This window comes from Colias eurytheme, chromosome 2 (assembly GCF_061535395.1).
Source record: "Colias eurytheme isolate Ceu_HAF_F1 chromosome 2, ilColEury1 Martin Lab GWU primary, whole genome shotgun sequence".
NCBI classification, from domain to species: Eukaryota; Metazoa; Arthropoda; class Insecta; order Lepidoptera; family Pieridae; genus Colias; species Colias eurytheme.
This window is the reverse complement of record NC_142981.1, coordinates 802,710-810,230: the sequence shown is the minus strand read 5'-3', so window position 1 is coordinate 810,230 and position 7,521 is coordinate 802,710. Positions and strand designations below refer to the sequence as shown.

General features: G+C 30.5%; 1 non-coding gene across 1 annotated transcript; it reads left to right on the top strand.

Annotated features, from left to right (window-relative positions):
• The first annotated feature begins 6,040 nt into the window (after nucleotides 1–6,040).
• On the top strand, nucleotides 6,041–6,113 carry TRNAR-UCG (transfer RNA arginine (anticodon UCG)). The gene has a single exon. It is a non-coding gene; the product is annotated as a tRNA-Arg (tRNA).
• Nucleotides 6,114–7,521: the final 1,408 nt, after the last annotated feature.

Genomic DNA, 7,521 nt, shown 5'->3' with positions numbered 1-7,521 from the left:
TTCTCCAATTATAATTTATTAATAGGTAAATTAAGTTATACCTAGATAATTAATCTATACAAATATATCTGAAGAGTTTGTTTGATTGTTTGTTTGAGCGCGCTAATCTCAGGAACTACTGGTCCGATTTGAAAAATTCTTTCGGTGTTAGATAGCCCATTTGTCGAGGAATTATATGATCACGCGGGTAAAACCGCGGGGCGTAGCTAGTATTATAATATTCTTCCGTATATTTAATCTCTTTATTCCCCTTTTCGGTTACGCAGATAAAAATCTGTAGTATCGAATTACGACCGAAATTTTATCAAAATCAATCAAGCAGTTTCAGAGCTTAGTATAAGACATAAAGACAAGTTTTATACATATGTGTATAATAGATTAACATATAAAACGAAGAAGCCGGACACATTGGAGCAGCGGCGAACGAACCGCGATCGATAACATTGTCTCGTCTCGCCATTGTCGGTTATTCCTATTGCACGCCTCATAAGCGAAGCGTTGAGGTGGGTACTACTGTCACTTCGCGCAAAACATCTGATTTTTCAAACTTAAAATGTCTTTATGTATCATACATTGCACTTGTAAGATAATACATACACACACATATTAAGAAAAAACACTATTTTTAACGTTCATGATATTTTTGATGTCATTTTTGTTATTTAAACTAGTTAAAAAACAGTTTAAAAAAGTTCTGTCTTGGACGTCCGTGTGTCTGTATGTGCGGAGGATTTTCTTGTTAACACGATAGCGACCGAAATACTTTACTAATCGAGTCTTTTTTTTTCTCTTACGCTTGAGTATGCTCAGGAATAGAACCCTTTCATTTTTCAGGGTCTGATTCGATGTGGTTTAATTGTTATTAAATAAACAAAAATAATAATTAATAAATATTTATTAAAAAAAAATTATGAGGCGTGCACTTTTGGATTTTCCAAATTATTTCTATTCTAGTACGCTATAGATTTAGTCTTGGCGGTCTAGGCTTAGTTTTTTTGTGGGGAAAAATTGTAAATAGGTCTTTAATTTTAATTTAATCTGAGTTCTGTAGTGACTATGTGTAGTCTTTTAAGGGTATTTTTTCCGAAACTAAGGGTATATTTTCATAATTAAAACGGTTTTGATTATAAGATTAAATGTATTTCGTACTACAGTACCTATACACTATTGAACATAATATGGATTATCAATTGTAAAATTTATGTTACCTATTTATTAATTAATTTCACTTTTGATTCATCATTGCAATCGAATGGTACACAACACTAGGTACTTACCTAACACGCAAACATAGCATTGCATACAAAATGATATCTACACCAAACGCATACTAAAACATATCGAAACGAAACATCATTTACTAAACTTTCTAAACTGTATCGAAAGCCATCAATCTAAATAAAAATACATGGTATATCCCATGCGTGCGTCTCAGCCAATCGCGTGGCGTTTTCTCTAGATGAAACAATACCGCTTTTGTAAAGGGAGTGGCTTCCATTGTGCGCCACAATAGGAAGATTGGACCGGCTTTGTGCGCATTGTGTGGCCGATTGTTCAGTTATATACTCGTAATTGAGTCGCTGACGGCCAAGTTTTCATTGGTTGACGCGGTTTGGAGGAATTTTCCGCGGGAAATGCTTTATAGGTATCTTAGATTTGGGTTAGGTTAGGTTAGATAGGTGTTTTTATTTTGTTTTTAGTTAGGTGTCTTTATTAAATAGGGTAAAAGGTGAGTGATTTGGATGCTTTTCAGTATTGTTTTCAATAGTTAGATATAGATTTTACATTTTTTACATTGCAGTGATCTTTAGATTTCATTGATTAGGTGCCGTGTGCGTGTAATTTTTTTTTAACTCAATAAAATCTTACAGTAAGCTAAGTGCAAATCATAGTAGGTAACAAAAACTAATTGTTTATTTTGTCTATAACTAATCAAAAATCTTTGTCGTTATTAATTAATCGATAGATAGGTACTTAATGATAATTAAAAAAGTAAACGTATAAAAGATAAATATTTGTTGAAAATGTTTATGAACTTGTGTGAAGGGAGTTTTGGATTTTATACCTACCAGCTACCTACGTACGACAAGTAGGTAGATATAAGATAATCATTATCAAATTACAACGTTACTTCTGTGAAATGCTAACAAGGCGACAGATAACCGTCTGCCATTACAATAAATATAGATACACCATAACCCGACTATTGTCTCAAATATGAAAAGCACACAATGCCATGAACTATTCAAAAGCGCTCAGTATTTTTACAATGGCGGTGCTAAAACAAATAACATTATATAATGCGAGATAATGACAGCGTCGCGTCGAGTGGGAATTTAAAATTTAATTAATAGAAGCGTTGCCATTGTCGGCCATTTTGGCCCCCGACAGCCGACAGGGCCCTGATGTGAATTGTGAGCTTTGTCGTCACTTGGAGGAAAATGTTTCGTTTTTAAGTTTGTTAAAATAGTGTTTCTTGAGAAATACCTACATGATGTAAATAATATAGGTAGATTAAATAAGTACCCAGGTAGGTACCTACCTACATCCTATAGAAAGCGGTTACCTAATCTGGATGGAGGAACTAATAAAAATGTAGGTATTTAATATAAGTAACCATATGTTATATTATATATTTCTTTGAAAACTAATGAAATAGGTAGGCCGAACCTATTGGTGCAATTTTGTAACATAAAGAAAAACGTTTCTTTGCAGTCTTATTTCCATAACGAAATACGAGTACCTAGGTATCTATACCTAGTCATGAGTACTCATATGAAAAAGCCATGTCGTATTTCGTTATGGAAATAAGACTGCAAAGAGACGTTTTTATAAGAACATAGTCTGATAATAAAAGTTCATTGAATTAGTATGTAATAGGTATTAAAAGCAATGATAATTTGAAACATTCCCAATACAACGATAATCCCCTAATCTGTTATCATCAATCAGAATTTAATGAACATTGCTACAATAAAATATAATTATTCTCGCTATTAACTGCACATTAACATAATAATTACACAGTTGAAGAGTTTTCGTCATTCCTGTTAATTTATTCATATATTTGGGAAATTACAAGTCGTTTGAATTGGCTTTTTATTGAGCGCGGATGTTAGATAATAACAGCTTTGTAATACCGCATGTTGATTTGAATTTAGAGCATTATTTTGTGAACTAGTGTTTGTTCATGACTTTGCTTGCGTTTTCTTAAAGATTTTGTGGGATAAAGTGATAAGACCCCGACTCCCCGTAGAACCACAACACCCTCTGTTTCACCCCTTCACGTTATCGTGTCTTGACAATAATATTTTGTTACTGAGATTTGATTGGATTCATCAAAATTGATTTAGCTTTTTTAGCGAGAGAAAAAAACTTACGACTTACCTACGCAGGATATTACAACATAGGTAGGTTTAAATATGGATACTTGGGATCAGAACCTAGGTACAGATAAAAAATTTAAAAGTTCAGAAAAAGAACCAAAGAGCGTTGCTAACCTATGATACAATTTTACCAACATAAGATGCGTGTAGTTTTTACGCCATTACCTTCCCTTTTATATAAAAACCTCAGTCATGTTATTGGGCCCTTTGATTTTTTCCCTTTTATCGTTTAAGGATAGAATTGTTGATAAATTAACTTTTGTAAAAAATATAAAACGTTCAAACTTTTTAGATTTTTTTCCAATTAACCACGGTAGCTGTTTCGACAAAAAATCGAATTTGGATACTCCGCCTTTTTATAGGTAGGTTAAAGAGGGAGTGGGATTTGTTATTTTAAATCATCAATCAATTTTTTTTACTTAGAATTAGGTACGTAAATAAGTACCTACCTATTTCCCACATAATGATATTATGGTGGATTCTTAATCAGTTTTTGTTACAAACTACAAAGTAGGTACCAAAATATTTAAGATAAGTAAAACATTTTTTTAACAATAAAATTTTTGTTAAATTTTATTTATAATAAACGAGAATTAGACATAATCTTAGACTGTAGGTAGGTACCTACTTTATACACCTAGATAAGTATTAAGACGATAGAAAGTGTATTGAATATTCCTAGAAATTAAAAAATAACATTAATATTTAAATAATCATATCTAGGTACGTTCAATACGACCTATCGAAAATAGGTACACTTTAGGCCACAGAAAACGGGTCACTTGAAAATGGCAAAATTGCCGAGTGCCAGTCTAAGGGGCAAACATTCGGCTGAGTGTTCCTACAAATTGGCTCTCCACTCAACAACTAGACCGTTGACTTGTCGCCTAATGATTTTGGCCTCAAGTGTAATTTTAGAAAGCCCTTTTGTGCTTTGAATAATGTTATATAAAGGTATGTATATTATATTTGTATTAATAAATAAAATATATAAACAAAAGAACAAGACGAATGAAAAAAAACTAATTGTAAGTACTTAACTATCATGATTTACATATTTTTTATTCTATTTACAACTTGAAATAATAATTACAATCGCTTTTTGTCCAAATAAGTGCCGACTGTCGTTATAAAAGTGCCAGCCTAGATATATTTTGATAAAACCACTTTTTTTTCATCAAACCAAGTAGCTGCACGCTATTCAACATTCATTTCGTAAGAAACATGATATTAGTTAGGTATACATGGTTATACATATTAATTCATAAGGAAACGTTGAAATTGAAATAAAGACAAAATTCAATCAAATTCATTCCTATAATAATTTATTTATTTATTTATTTATTTATTTTATTTATAAAAAGATACCTATATAAAGATATTATAATAATAAAAAAATAAAAAGAAATCCCATCCCGGTAGTTATGTTTTTCTGTAGTTTTCCCATTTCTTGTATTGTTTTAACCAGGTACTAGCGCCATCTAGTGTAGGAAATTATTTCTCCGCACATAATGATGTTTTGTGATAATATTTGTTATCTCTGGAATTTTTATATTGAAAAAAAATGAAATTTTTATTCATTTAAGAATGTTTTATACAATGTATCATTACATTTTTAATACACAGCTTAAATACAATAGCAATATTTAAATAAGTGACATCTATACACATTTATATTAACTACAACGCTTCCACCTTTACTGCTTGGGCTCGTAATATTTATATAATCGCATAGATGGCGCTGTTACTAATTTATCGTATAATGAATATAATTGTACATAATTTTTATTCACGGATTCAATTTTTATAGTATTAATAAGAAATATCATAATATACTTATTTTAAAATTAAATAAATTTTTTGAAATCAATAGAATTATACACAAAGGATAAAAATTTGTAAAGTTCTTTTTTATATCAGCGCCATCTATACTTTTATTTACAAACTAGCATTTATGACTCTTTGAAGAATTGGATCTATTTTTTGACAATCTCTATAGATGGCGTTATTATAAAAATTCATTGTTTTTATAAAATCCTGGAGAATTAGAATTTTCGCATGAAATAATAAGAATTAAAGATTTTTTTGCCATCAGAAATTAGTATCATATTGGATTTCAATACAATATTAGAATGATATGATGTTGTTTAATTAATAAAAGTAAGTACATATATGAATTAGGTAAGAGACTGCATTTTGCAGACCTTAGTGCATGTAAAAGTGACCTAGTTTAATTGTTTTAAAATACCTATGTTGTTAATGAAAAGAAAATATTCTCTCGCTGCACTAGGAATGAGAAATAAAATACTACGTAAATATTTAATACAATATTTAACTTATTTTAATTTTAATTTTATTTCATGATTTTTGATCGAATGATTATATTATCTATAACAATTATTGTATTGTTTCTTTCTTTTACAAATGAATTTAAATTGAGCACTATTAATTCATATTTTATAATATCATAGGCAATAATTAAAATTATGATTATTCCTACCCATTCATAGATTAAAAAAAATACGTGATGAGTCGCTATATTCGTGATTAAAAATTAATTAAATAATTTAATTGTAAGAAAACAAATCAATGGCTATTACACTAAAATCGATAGCAATAAAATACGTACGTTAATTTCGATTATGCTCAACAAGGACCGTGTGGCCTAATGGATAAGGCGTCGGACTTCGGATCCGAAGATTGCAGGTTCGAGTCCTGTCACGGTCGACAATTCACTTTTTTGTTATTTTTATTTTTATTATTTGTAAAATACTTTTACAACATCCATCCAACCAACAACACCAATTATTTTGAGTAAAAAAGCATTAATTCCAAAAAAGATTTAAAAATCCATTTTTTTTTATTAACGTCGTCGATTATAATTTTGAAGCATAGATTAGTCCATGTTTTGAAGTGTTTTTTTTTGTTTATTTGTTTAATGCAACTACGCTCTAATCAAAAATGATTCCATCGTGTTCCCACAGTGGATGCTCTAAAGTCTAAGTGTAAAGTGTATGTGTGTGTACGCACCACGAGCGAAGCCGGGGCGGACCCTATACTTGTAACTTGTAAGCATATTTTATTTTGCATACATTTTGAAATTGCGCCGACATATATATAGATCTTTTAGATTCGTAATTAGACTCATAAACGTTATAAGTTTTTCTCAATTATTATTTTTATTTTTGAAAACAAATAAGCTTGAGAATTTTTCGATTATAACAATTAATGGTGATGGAATAGGTACCTATGCTACAAAACTAAAAATAGATACAGGAATTAGTTTGTCCAATTAAAACTGCCAACAATAATTAAACACGCACAAAGCCGCGGCTATCAACTAGTTCATTCATAATCCACATATCGAATCGGTTTTTCCGATACGTACAGAAACAAAGGCGGGGAAATCGAATATACGCAACAAAATCAGAAACGGTATAATTTTATCCGGGGATTTATGGAGCATTTTTCGATCAGCCTGTAATATGCTTGACCGGCTTGCCCGGATGGAGCCTTTTGACCGGGCCACGCTTGACCGGGTATTCCCTTGACTAGAGAACCGATTTTGATGAAAATCCGAATATTCGTGGTAATATGTGTCATAATAATATGTAGGGGAAATAAAGGGTTGATTTTTATCGCGATTTCGAGGCTTTTAGGGGTAAACCCGAATGATTTATAAGTACCTAAATGATTGTTATAAGAATAACTGGAATCTATGAAAATATTGGCGCAATCACCTTTTCATTTATTTTTCATATATTGGTGGTAAATAAAAGAACACAATTTCCTAATTGCAAATTATTACTTCTATATTGGAAGTCGGTTCGCTATTTTCCTAAACATTAATTAACAAATTCAAATTCTATATTTTAAAAGGGTATCATTTAAGCCATCACCAATATTATTAGTTTTGTGTTTCTTAAATAATAGGGTTTGTCCTCAAAATAGTAGATCTGTCACCAAAATGTAGTCACCAAACAATGCAAAATTAGTTCCACAATAAATCACCTAAAATCCTGAGATATAAGGTCTAGTACCAAATAAATGTTTTTGTATGTATTATAATAGGTGTGTCCTAATAAGTATTTAAGCAAACTAATTTAAAGAGATCACCAATAAATCATATTATTAT